General features: G+C 38.2%; 1 protein-coding gene across 3 annotated transcripts in view; it reads right to left on the reverse strand.

Moving 5' to 3' along the window:
• FAM83B (family with sequence similarity 83, member B) overlaps positions 1–13,519 on the reverse strand; it is a 96,427-nt gene that overhangs the window by 57,441 nt on the left and 25,467 nt on the right. Inside the window, exon 1 of one of the 3 annotated variants that reach the window (XM_010848545.1) lies at positions 10,732–10,814. The exons of the other annotated variants lie outside the window; for them this stretch is intronic. The gene's annotated coding sequence lies outside the window, so the exon portion shown is untranslated. Of the gene's footprint in view, positions 1–10,731; positions 10,815–13,519 lie in introns of those variants that run through there. 3 annotated transcript variants of the gene reach the window in all.

The raw sequence follows: 13,519 nt of genomic DNA on the forward strand, positions 1-13,519 counted from the left end.
CAGCCACTGTTTCCATTGTTTCCTCATCTATTTGCCATGAAGTGATGGGGCCAGATGCCATGATCTTATTTTTCTGAATGTTGAGTTTTAAACCAACTTTTTCACTCTCTTCTTTCACTTTCATCAAGAAGTTCTTTAGTTCTTCTTCGCTTTCTGCCATAAGGGTGATGTCATCTGCATATCTGAGGTTATTGCTATTTCTCCCAGCAATCTTGATTCTAGCTTGTGCTTCCTCCAGCCCAGCATTTCTCATGATGTACTCTACATATAAGTTAAATAAGCAGTGTGACAATATACAGCCTCGACACACTCCTTTCCTGATTTGGAATCAGTCTGTTTCAAGTTCTAACTGTTCCTTCCTGATCTGCACACAGATTTCTCAGGAGGCAGGTCAGGTGGTCTGGTATTCCCATCTCTTTAAGAATTTTCCACAGTTTGTTGTGATCCATACAGTCAAAGGCTTTGGCATAGTCAATAAAGCAGAAGTAGATGTTTTTTTCTGGAACTCTCTTGCTTTTTTGATAATCCAACAGATGTTGGCAAGTTGATCTCTGATTTCTCTGCCTTTTCTAAATCCAGCTTGAACATCTGGAAGTTCATGATTCACAAACTGTAGAAGTCTGGCTTGGAGACTTTGAGCATTACTTTGATAGTGTCTGAGATCAGATACGACTGGAGCAAATTAGCAAGCTTATTCTTGAGCCCTTATAGTTAATTTTCAATACTGCAGCCAGATGTATCCTTTTAAAATACAGCATATTTCAAATTGAGCATGTCTCTCTTTTGCCCAAAATTCTCCAGTGGCTCCCCATTTTATATGGAGCATAAACCAAGGTCCTTGTAATGGTCCATGAGGACCTCATGGTACCTCTCTGAACTCACCTGCTCATCTCCCTTTGTTTTCTTGGGTCCAGGAACTGGTATCCACACTCTTCCTTTAATAAACAAGAAGGCATGTCCTTGCCCTAAAGCTTACCCCATGTCTGGTCTGATCTGCCCACAAGCAGAGGCAGGGCCCTTCCTTCTTTCCTCACATCTTGGCTCCATCATCACCTTGTTGATGAAGCCTCCTCTGAGAATCCAATTTAAGATCTTAAGCTGCCCCCTGCCCCCACGCAATGCTCCTCCCCTCCATGTTTGTGTTCTGTTTTTCTCCATAGCATTCCTCATTTATTGCGCTTATTACCTAAATCTCCCTATTTGTCCATAAGCTCCACTCAAAGACAGTGTTTCTTTGGGGTTTTATTCCCTTATGTATCCTCAGAATTTAGAACTGTATTTGACAAGCAGTTTACTTTAAATAAATATTTGCTGAATGAGTGAGCCACCCGCTATACTGATCACTGTTAAGGCTCGCCGAAGGCTAGCTGATCCAGTCATAGCTGAATACAACAGAGGCCAAAGGACAAGCTCATTGATTCCTTCTTCTAAAGTCGCCTTTGTGTGAAATCCAGAGAATCTGTTTCTTTCCCGTGTGTCCTAACACAGTCTGTATCCTAGGTGCTACACCCCATCCACGTATCACAGTCTTCTGTCAGTTCCAGGCGGTCACTTCTGACTTCCAGCAGCAAACCCCACAGGGGCCTTGTGCCTGGTCCCTTTAGAAACCAGCACTCCCACACGGCCACCAACCACACTCCAGGCCAGACCCTCTCACCAGATCTTCTACAACCTCCATTTGGGAATAGGCCGCCATTCATACTTTCTGATTATGATCCTTTTGGATCATTACCACTGACCTCATCATGCCTATTACCAGAAAGCAGATTATTCACCATTAACATATGGATCATAAAAGTACCCCCTTCACGAGGTGGGCAGTGTGAAGGTCAATTTAAAGTAGTGCATGAAAACTGCTGAACAGTACAGGACACATAAGTGTTCCACAAATATTGCATGTTACCATTACTGGATTATACAACATAAATCCTTTCCTCAAAAATCAGTTGTTAGTTCCAGTCCTGATAATAAGAGCTAAGCAATGTTTTTCAAGAAATTGAAGAGTGACTATTTAAACGACATGAAAAGTTGATATAAAGTATATGTCTCATGATGAATCTGTGGCAACTACAGGAGAATAGGCAAAAATCCTTGAACTTCAAAACTTCAATCTTTTGCGACAACCTCCCTTACCTCAAAAAGACATCCTAAAGCAACCCCCACCCCCATTACATTTCACATCTTATTAAGAGGACAGATAAGCATAGGACAGTTACATCCCTTTATTCTCATGGAAGTTAACATTTGATAAGATACTTCAATCTGACCTGAGTTTCTAAGTTTATCACCACAATCAGCTGCAAATCTCAATTTATTTATATCATTTTTAAAATAACTTTGCTTATTTATTTATTTTGGCTGGGCTGGGTCTTTGTTGCTGCATGCACTTTTTTCTAAGTTGCAGCCACAGGGGCTATCCTCTAGCTTCAGAGCACAAGCTTCTCATTGCCGTGGCTTCTCTTCGTGTGGAGCACGGGCTTCAGCAGCTGTGGCTCCTGGGTTCTAGAGCACAGCGCCAACAGCGGTGGTGCACAGGCTTAGTTACTCCATGCATGTGGGGTCTGCCCAGACCACCAGAGACTGAACTGTATCTTTTGCACTGGCAGGCGGACTCTTCACCACTGAGCCACCAGGGAAGCCTCTATTTCATCACTTTAAACAGGGATGCCCACAGAGTTGAGGTTAAGTCCTCTTCATCCGTGTTCTTTTGACTTCGCATTGGAATGTCTATCACTTGCCCCTTTCTCCTGTGCAGAATTACTTTTCTGTCTTTCCCCCAAAAAGCATCTGAGTTTGCACAACTGCTTAACTCTATCCCTATGAACTTTTGGGATCACTGAGACGTTAGGAAAACCGAATGTTTTATGATCATAATGTTTTATGATGACAATTAGATCTGCCGTTCCAAAAACTACTAAAGGTGTGGTATCAGAAAAATGTTACACACTTCAATAAGTACCTGTTTATTTTTTATTTTAATCCTACGACAGGAAGGAAAATGAGTAAGCAGAAATTATCATTAAAAAATAAATTACTTCAGAGATCCCAGAACACATTGAACTAAGTTCTGTGCCGTGGTCAATAACAGTCTCCCTCACAGTTCAATAGAAAGAATGCACACACCACACACAGTCCTAGGGGAACTTCTTCTCACAGCTCATATTGTAAAGAAAAAAAAAAAAGAATTAAAGGGTACCAAAAGATAGTAACTGAGGGCAGAAAATGGTCTTAAAAACATTTCCCTTAATCAAATAAATCATGTGCACTCTGAATAATTCAAATTTTAAAACCTTTTTCCCCAACTGGTAATAGAGGTATAGGTTAATACCACCAAGGCAGAGTTTCTGATAAGTTTACTGTCTCCTATAAATGATTTTAAGTATTCTTTTAAAAGTAAACTCTTTCCCAAATTGCCACTGTCAAATAAAAATGGGTTAAAAATGAAAATCAAGTGTGATTTTTAGATTTTACCTGATAAGACATACCCTGGTAAAACACCTGAAACTCAAAAATTACACATGACTTTAGTATAAAAAGCAAGCTGGAGATCTTATATAACAATTTTATTTGTATTTTCTCATACATTTCAGATGTATTGCTGCCATTAAGCAAAAAGAAGAAATAGCCTCTCGGTCTGGAAAATACAGTTTTAAGCTGAGATGACTAATTAGGGTAAGTCTTAAATAATATGTCCTCTATTACTTTTTTAATTATATCAGAAATATTTAGTAAGTAATAATAGTTCATAAACTCAGGGTTACTTGAACTTTGGACACTAAATGTCAAGTCTAAAATAAAACTTACAAAAAATTGCTCTTCTTTTTTTATAAATATAGAATCTTTGTATAAAAATCCAAAAAATTATCACTTTTCAAATTAGAGATGAAATGGAATGACTCTTTTTTTTCCTCTTGGTCTACAACAATGTTCCCCGTCCTCCCCCTTAGCTTTTCACCAAAACTCTGTATCTTTTCAGATCTTAGCGTGGTTTAGAATTTTTTCTTCAATTCTGAACAACTGTCCATTAAAGAGGATGCCTTTTCTGCACATCCTGAGTATAAAATTTGTAACATGTGAGCTGTCTTCACAGTAGGTAGTATTTTCAAGAATGCACACTTATGTTGAAATCAATATTTTCCCATTTTGAACCTTCTAAGCGATAACCCTTGGAAAACGCTATGCACTTCGCTAATGCACTGCTACATAATCACCACAATACTTCAGAAATGGATTTGAGTCATTTCACCAACAGCTGATAACCTTGGCTGCCATTCCTGGTAAGATGTTGTCTTCTTAGATGCTGGACTTCGTTGTTCATTCGCTCTCACTTTTAAAAAAGAAAGGCCAAATCACAGTGATTCAAAAATAAAGGATGATGAAATTTTGACAACATAAAGGTCTAGAAAAATATAGTAAGAGGAAGAAAAGTAGAAGGAGGAGGAGGAGGAGTAATGGCCATTATCATCTCAACACCACGTGCACCAAATGTATGGGGGTAACGTGGTAAACATGTCAGTCCCTTCATTCCGCTCTCACCAGGACCCAGTGGAGTATTAGCATATCCATTTCACAGATGGGAAAACTAAAGCTCAAAGCGGTTGTAGTACAATGTTTAATGCAAACAGTTGTTTGAGTTGGGATTCAACCTGGCCCTAACTGACTCTGTGATTCAGAGCCTTCATGAGATTCCATGAAGTCTCTCTGAAAAAAAGCATCATTTGAAATTGTGCAATTAAAGGAGGATACAATATTTTGCCCATAAATGTTATCAAGTCAATCAAGAAACCTCAAACACTCCTTTGCAGCCAAAGATGGAGAAGCTCTTTATAGTCAGCAAAAACAAGACCAGGAGCTGACTGTGGCTCAGATCATGAACTCCTTATTGCCAAATTCAGACTGAAATTGAAGAAAGTAGGGAAAACCACTAGACCATTCAGGTATGACCTAAATCAAGTTCTTTATGATTATACAGTGGAAGTGAGAAATAGATTTAAGGGACTAGATCTGATAGAATGCCTGATGAACTATGGATGGAGGTTTGTGACCTTGTATAAGAGGCAGTGATCAAGACCATCTCCAAGAAAAAGAAATGCAAAAAAGCAAAATGGCTGTCTGATGAGGCCTTACATATAGCTGTGAAAAGAAGAGAAGCCAAAAGCATAGGAGAAAAGCAAAGATATGCCCATCTGAATGCAAAGATCCAAAGAATAGCAAAGACAGATAAGAAAGCCTTCCTCAGTGATCAGTGCAAAGAAAGAGGAAAACAATAGAATGGGAAAGACTAGAGAACTCTTCAAGAAAATTAGAGATACCAAGGGAACATCTCATGCCATAATGGGTTCAATAAAGGACAGAAATGGTATGGACCTAACAGAAGCCGAAGATATTAAGAAGAGATGGCAAGAATACAAAAAAGAACTATACAAAAAAGATCTTCATGACCCAGATAATCATGATGGTGTGATCACTCACCTAGAGCCAGACCTCCTGGAATGTGAAGTCAGTGGGACTTAGGAAGCATCACTATGAACAAAGCTAGTGGAGGTGATGGAATTCCAGTTGAGCTATTTCAAATCCTAAAAGATGATGCTGTGAAAATGCTGAAGTCAATATGCCAGCAAATTTGGAAAACTCAGCAGTGGCCACAGGACTAAAGTATAAAGTTCAGTTTTCATTCTAGTCCCAAAGAAAGACAATGCCAAAGAATGCTCAAACTACCACACAATTGCACTCATCTCATATGCTAGTAATGCTCAAAATTCTCCAAGCCAGGCTTTAACGGTATGTGAACCGTAAACTTCCAGATGTTCAAGCTGGTTTTAGAAAAGGCAGAGGAACCAGAGATCAAATTGCCACTGGATCATCAAAAAAGCAAGAGAATTTTATTTCTGCTTTATTGACTATGCCAAAGCCTTTGACTCTGTGGATCACAATCAACTGTGGAAAATTGTTAAAGACATGGGAATACCAGACCACCCGACCTGCTTTCTGAGAAATCTGTATGCGGGTCAGGAAGCAACAGTTAGAACTGGACATGAAAGAACAGACTGGTTCCAAATAGGAAAAGGATTACATCAAGGCTTTACATTGTCACCCTGCTTATTTAACTTATATACAGAGTACATCATGAGAAATGCTGGGCTGGATGAAGCACAAGCCGGAATCAAGATTGCCAAGAGAAATATCACTAACCTCAGATATGCAGATGACACCATCCTTATGATAGAGAGTGAAGAAGAACTAAAGAGCCTCTTGATGAAGGTGAAAGAGGAGAGTGAAAAAGTTGGCTTAAAGCTCAACATTCAGAAAACTAAGATCAAGTCATCCAGTCCCATCATTTCATGGCAAATAGATGGGGAAACTGTGGAAACAGTGGCAGACTTTATTTTTGGGGGCTCCCAAATTACTGCAGATGGTGACTGCAGTCATGAAACTAAAAGACGCTTGCTCCTTGGAAGGAAAGATATGACCAACCTAGACAGCTTATTAAAAAGCAGAGACATTACTTTGCCAACAAAGGTCTGCCTAGTCAAGGCTATGATTTTTCCAGTAGTCATGTATGGATGTGAGAGTTGGACTACAAAGAAAGCTGAGTACCAAAGAATTGATGTTTTTGAACTGTGGTGTTGGAGAAGACTCTTGAGAGTCCCTTGGACAGCAAGGAGATCCAACTAGTCCATCCTAAAGGAAATCAGTCCTGAATATTCATTGGAAGGACTGATGCTGAAGCTGAAACTCCAATACATTGGCCACCTGATTCAAAGAGCTGACTAATTTGAAAAGACCCTGATGAATTGAATGCAGGAGGAAAAGGGGACAACAGAGGATGAGATGGTTGGATGGCATCACCTACTCAATGGACATGAGTTTGAGTAATCTCCGGGAGTTGGTGATGGATAGGGAGGCCTGGTGTGCTGCAGTCAATGGGGTTGCAAAGAGTCGGACACAACTGAGCGACTGAACTGAACTGAAAGAGTATTTTTTTCCTCTTTCCTCTTCCTTAAGTAACTGTGTTAAAAATTATATACTTAATATCAAGTTTATTGGTAGTAGTGGAAGATAGGAGAACAGGACCAGGGTTGACATAGAAAGAGTATTCCCATGCAATCACAATGACAGTTGACATGATAAAGTCAGTGTAATTTAAAAAAGACTTTTTCAGAAAATCTACAAACAAGAAATGCTGGAGAGGGTATGGAAAAAGGAGAACCCTTCTGTATTGTTGGTGGGAATATAACTTGAGATAGCCACTATGGAGAATAAGATAGAGGTTCTTTAAAAAATTAAGAATAGAACTATCACATGACCCAGCAACCCCACCACTGGGCATATACCCAGAGAAAATCATTATTGAAAAAGACACATGTACCCCAGTGAGTGTTCACTGCAGCACTGTTTACAATAGCCAGGACATCGAAACAACCTAAATGTCCAATGACAGATGAAATAAAGAAGATGTAGTGTATATATACAATGGAATATTACTCATTCACAAAAAGGGACAAAACTGAGTCATCTGTAGGGACATGGATGGACCCATAGACTGTCATACAGAGTGAAATAAGTCAGAAAAACCAAAACACATATTAATGTATATATGTGGAATCTGAAAAAAGAACTGGTAGAGATGATCTTATCTATGAAGCAAAAATAGACACAGATATAGAGAACATAGAGATACCAAAGGGGAAGGGGAGATGGGACGAGTTGAGAGATTGGGATTTATATATATATATACTATTGATACTATGTATAAAATAGATAACTAATGAGAATCTACTGAACAGCACAGGGAACTCTACTGATTGCTCTGTGATGACCTAAAATGGGAAGGAAATTCAAAGAAGAGGAGATATATGGATACATATGGCTGATTCACTTTGCTGTACAGTAGACATTAATACAACATTGTAAAGCAACTATAACTACACCAATAAAAATTTTGTAAAAAAGATTCTTAACAAGATTTCTCTCTCTTTCCTCAACACACACAGACACACAGACACAGATCCACACACACATTTACACACACATATAATGCATTTACTCAAAGAAAAGCTATTAAATTAACATCACAGGATACTACGGTCATTAAATCTGACTAAGCAAAAGCTATTTCCTGGAAGAAACTAATTTTGACTCAAATTTAAAGAATGAAATATTCATGGTGAGTGTTGAAATAGGAAGGGTACAGAGAGGAAATTCTTAATAAGCATTGGACACATCAGGAGAGAGATAATAAAGGCAGGGATAAACACATAAATATCCCTTAGCTGGGCAGGATACGACTGCAAAGAAGTGGCAGTGAAAGTGACACAGTGAATTCTACCCACGTAATGAAGGAATATGACACACGGAAATCATCGTGACTTCGTAACTGCTGTTAGAGATTTGGGCAGGAACATTCGATTTAAAAAACCCTAAAAGGTTTCGCTTTGTGTCTTTCATTAAACAAGTGGAGATACCTGGAGAGGCACCATGACTTGTTCAATCCACAACTGGTTAGCTATCAAGCCGCCAGCACTTTGATTGCACCCATCAAGTCCCGGGAAAAGTCTCCATTATCAGCCACCTTTCACTTTGAGGCAATGGGGCCACCCGGTACTTCAGTTTCTGTTAGTATTAAGGATCCTGAGGCCATAACAGACACACCCAGGAACGGTGACTCAGGGAGCAACCAAGACTTAACTCAGGAGATGCAGGTCTGAGCACCTTGGGAATCACGCTGGCCTAATTCTCACTAGATTTTTGCTTATGTGACTTCTCCATATTTCACAAGAGTAAGAGTCACATCCCACAGAAGACACTAGGCTAGAATTAGGAAACAAAAACCAGCAGTATCTGCTTAAACATTTACATATTCAAGATGATCAAAAATGATGACTTTATGGATATCTACCACTGAGTGGCTAGAAGAAAAGTGACTTTAATGAAAGATGACTTTTCAAAGTAATTAGAGGAGACATTTTCATAAGAGGTATTCATGGTAATTAGGAATAAATGCATATATCATCTTGGGAACACTTCTTGAGAGCCAAATAATTACCTGGGAAAAGTCTTGCTAGACGCTATCAGACTTTATAAAGTTGAACCAAATATAATTATGTCAACCATACAGTAACATAAATAGAAGGAGGTTAACAAAGAGCCAGTAAATAAAAATAAGATCCTCTTAGGGCACAAGGTACTACCTACAACTGGATTTTCTCATAGGAAACTTCTCAAATAATCAAATTTGCAAAAGAAAAAGAAAAGAAAACATCTTTCTGAACAACTTGTAAGTGACAACTGGCAAAAATAAAATTAATAAATACAAATCTATGAATCCTTGAAATGCTATAAAGATTATATTCTTCTTATAAAAGCAGAATGATTCAGAGATAAAGCAAATGCAATAAATTAGCAAAGTTCAAAAACAAAATATTCCCAGACAAGAGAGATGAGATATAGCATCATTTTTATTTCCATTCTCAAGGAACTGGAAGGCTAGTTTGGTGGTTATGATAGGACTTCAAATATTTGGACCTCTAAGAAAACTGCTTTTGAATTCTTTTTATTTTTATTTTTTTCTATTAAATGACATTTATTTCATAAGCAGTTTATCTCATTTGCAAGCAGAATAGTGAAAACAAATTTAAATTCTTCTCTGAGATTGTTACTGGGTTCAGCTATGCTGGTTCCTTGCATTACTTGTTACGACCTCATAGCTCCATAGTCTCATAATGATTAAGAACAGAATTTCCATAGACTTCCCTGGCGGTGAAGAAGTGGTTAAGAATTCACCTGCCAATCCAAGGGACATGGGTTTGATCTTCGGTTCGGGGAGCTTCCACACCCCACAGGGCAGTTAAGTCTGCACCCCACACTACAGAGCTCCGTGCACCCCAGAGCCTGCACTCTGAAGCAATAGAAACTGCTGCAGTGAGAAGCCCGTGCAAGAGAGGAGCCCTGCTCAGTGCAACTAGAGAAAGCTGGCAAGCAGCAATGAAGGCACAGCACAGCCAAAAATAAAATTAAAAAACAAAAGACTTTCCCTAAGAAATGTGGAAGCAAGGAACTTCATTCTGTCCTCCAAAATAAACATTATTCAAGTACTTTATCAGAAAAAAAAAAAGATAATCCTCTTTGTACATTTCATCCTCTCGTGACAATTCATTGACAGTTATCAGTAAAGAGAATTCATCCTCTGAAAATAGTTCAGAAACAAGAAGTTTTTGATGATAACTAATAGGCTAGAATCTGAAGGTTTACAAGAGCCTAACTCAGCTGCTGAGTCATGAAAAGCAGGCAGAATATTTCCAAGGCAACGTGTTTTGACAAGCTACGATTTCACAATATTTCACAGCAATATTTTCTTTTCTTATTTTAACATTTTTCACAGGACTTATGGGCAAGCAGTGCAAAATTGTTTAAAAATGTGGTCAATAACTGTGTCTTCTCTGGAGTATTGGATCCTTCAAAAATCTTTAAATTAACATTGTGACATAGCAAGAAACTTCCAAAATACTAGCATAACATACATCTCATATATTTATAGCCCATTTGGTCAAAATATGTATTAAATCTGGTAAGCAACAAACACATTCTCCAATGCTTTGGGGAAAATAACAGAAAACCACTGTTATCTACTGTGATTTATAGTCAATTTCATTTTACTCAACTTATAAAGTTCAAATAATTCTCTTTCTTTGAATTCAGGATAGATATATGTATGCAAGGTAATATACATACCTTGGGTAAGTGTAAAGGTAAAATTCTTCCTTATTTTATGCCACTTGGAATTGGTGAAAGAGAAGCAAAGCATCATATTATTGTTTTACCGTTTGGACTTTGAGTTCCTTGTTTGCTAATTCAAGTGGGAATTCCCAGCAGACAATGACCAGGCAGAGGATATTACTGTTAAAGGTTTACTAAGTAAATAGCTGTCACATTAGAACAAAAATACATCAGAAGGTCATGACTAATGTTCAGTGTCCACTGAGTGCTTGCCTGAGAACTCAGGCTAGCTCCTGAATTTCACTTTGTATCACAGATGTGCAGTGCCCCAAAGGAGACTGCCTGGGGTTCAGGCTGATGAACTAATGACTGCAAAGATTAACATAATAAAAATATGAAGCTTCACTGATGCATTTTTCAGTTAACACTGTAGTTCAAAAGCATACTGTCTCCCCAAACAGAAATTCACAAATATTACTACTTGGTATTTGTTATATTATCTATGAAGTGAAAGTGAAGGGAAAGTTGCTCAGTCGTGTCCGACTCTTTGCGACCCCATGGACTATACTGTCCATGGAATTCTCCAGGATAGAATACTGGAGTGGGTAGCCTTTCCCTTCTCCAGTAGATCTTCCCAACCCAGGGATCGAACCCAGGTCTCCTGCATTGCAGGCAGATTCTTCACCAGCTGAGCTACAAGGGAAGCTCTATATTACCTATACAAGGACTCGTATATACTGAACTAATATATTGAATTTATATATAAATTGAACTATGAGAATTTTAAAAACTGCATTATTCTATGCTCTGTAAACAAATTCTACAGGTGTATTTTGTAAAACAGCACAACTCAAGAATATATATGAGTTTATATATGAGTATATATAAACAGCACAACTCGAGAATACATATGAGTTTATATATGAGTATATGTATGTATTCTCGAGTTGTGCTGTTTTACAAAATACACCTGTAGAATTTGTTTACAGAGCGTAGAATAGTCCAGTTTTTAAAATTCTCATAGTTATTCAGTGAATAAGTGAATTCACTGAAATAAGTGAATAACTTATTTCAACTTATTCAGTGAAAGTCTAGATACCTACCATGGGCCTGATTCTACAGCTAATTTTTAACAACTAGAATAGATGAGTGATTTCTTAATGTAATCCTGCTAAAGGGGTTAATACGAGTACAAAGTCAGCTTATTTGAGCTTTGAAGATCTAAGGGGGTAAAAAATCACCTTACTTTGCAAAGCCTGCATGTGACATTGGTCTTGGAACATTGTGTCTCCTTAATGAGAACTAGAGATTCTTAGTTGCCTGTCTTGCAAACTGTCATGTCCCTGTGGGTTTCAAGGAATCTAATACCTCTGTACTTCCTAAAAGCACGCTTTCCCAAGCATCTCTGTGTCTCATAGACATGAAGGAAAGCAATGCCAGGTATGTCTGCATCCCAAACCCCTTTTAGGTCTAAATTTCCTTACTGTATAGTATACATGGAGAAGTATCCATAGGTGTACAGAGTATGTATAGGCCCACTGTGTGGATCACAATAAACTGTGGAAAATACTTAAAAAGATAGGAACGCCAGACCACCTTACCTGTCTCCTGTGAAACCTGTATGCATGTCAAGAAGCAATAGCTAGAACCAGACATAGAACAAAGAATTGGTTCAAAACTTGGAAAGGAGTATGTCAAGTCTGTATATTGTCACCTTGCTTATTTAACATACATGCAGAGTACATCATGTGAAATGCTGGGCTGGATGAATCTCAAGGTGGAATCAAGAAGGCAAGGAGAAATATCAACAACCTCAGATATGCAGATAATACCCCACTCTAATGGCAGAAAGTGAAGAGGAACTAAAGAGCCTCCTGATGAAAGTGAAAGAGGAGAATGAAAAAGCTTGCCAAAAACTCAACATGAAAAACACTAAGATCATGGCATCCAGTCACAACACTTCATGGCAAACAGATGGGGAAACAATGGAAATAATGAAAGACTTCATTTTGGGGGCTCCAAAATCACTGCAGACAATAACTGCAGTCATGAAATAAAGACATTTTCTCATTGGAAGGAAAGCTATGACCAACCTAGATAGCATATTAAAAAGCAGAGATATCACTTTGCCAACAAAAGTTTGAATAGTCAAAGCTATGTTTTTTTTCCAGTAGTTATGTAAGAATGTAAGAATTTGACCATAAGAAGACTGAATGCTGAATAACTGATGCTTTTGAACTGTGGTTCTGGAGAAGACTCTTGAGAGTCCTCTGGACAGTAAGGAGATCAAACTAGTCAATCCTAAAGGAAATCAACCCTGAACATTCATTGGAAAGACTGATGCTGTAGCTGAAGCACCTGATTCAAAAAGCTGACTTATTAGAAAAGAACCTGATGCTGGGAAAGATTGAAGGCAAAAGGAGAAGTGGGTGGCAGAAGTGAGATGGTTAAATAGCATCACTGACTCAATGAACATGAGTTTGAGCAAACTCCAGGAGATAGTAGAGGACAGAGGAGCCTGCTGTGCTGTAGTCCACGGGGTCGCCAAGAGTCAGACACTACTTAGCAACGGAACAACAACAACAACACGGTGTCCATAACTAAGAAATAGACACTTCATAGTTAATGATCATAATCTTTTGTTTATATATTTTAAAACTCAATAAACAACTTCGAAAATCGTGTTGTAATGTCCAAAACACCTATCATGGTGCTGAGTACATAGAAAGCTCTCAATAAGCTTTATGATGTTAGTTAAAAAATATTTCTACAGTTTCGTCTGAGCTCTGTGATAGAATTTCTG

Source organism: Bison bison, unplaced genomic scaffold (genome assembly GCF_000754665.1).
Source record: "Bison bison bison isolate TAMUID 2011002044 unplaced genomic scaffold, Bison_UMD1.0 scf7180017864270, whole genome shotgun sequence".
Lineage (NCBI taxonomy): Eukaryota > Metazoa > Chordata > Mammalia > Artiodactyla > Bovidae > Bison > Bison bison.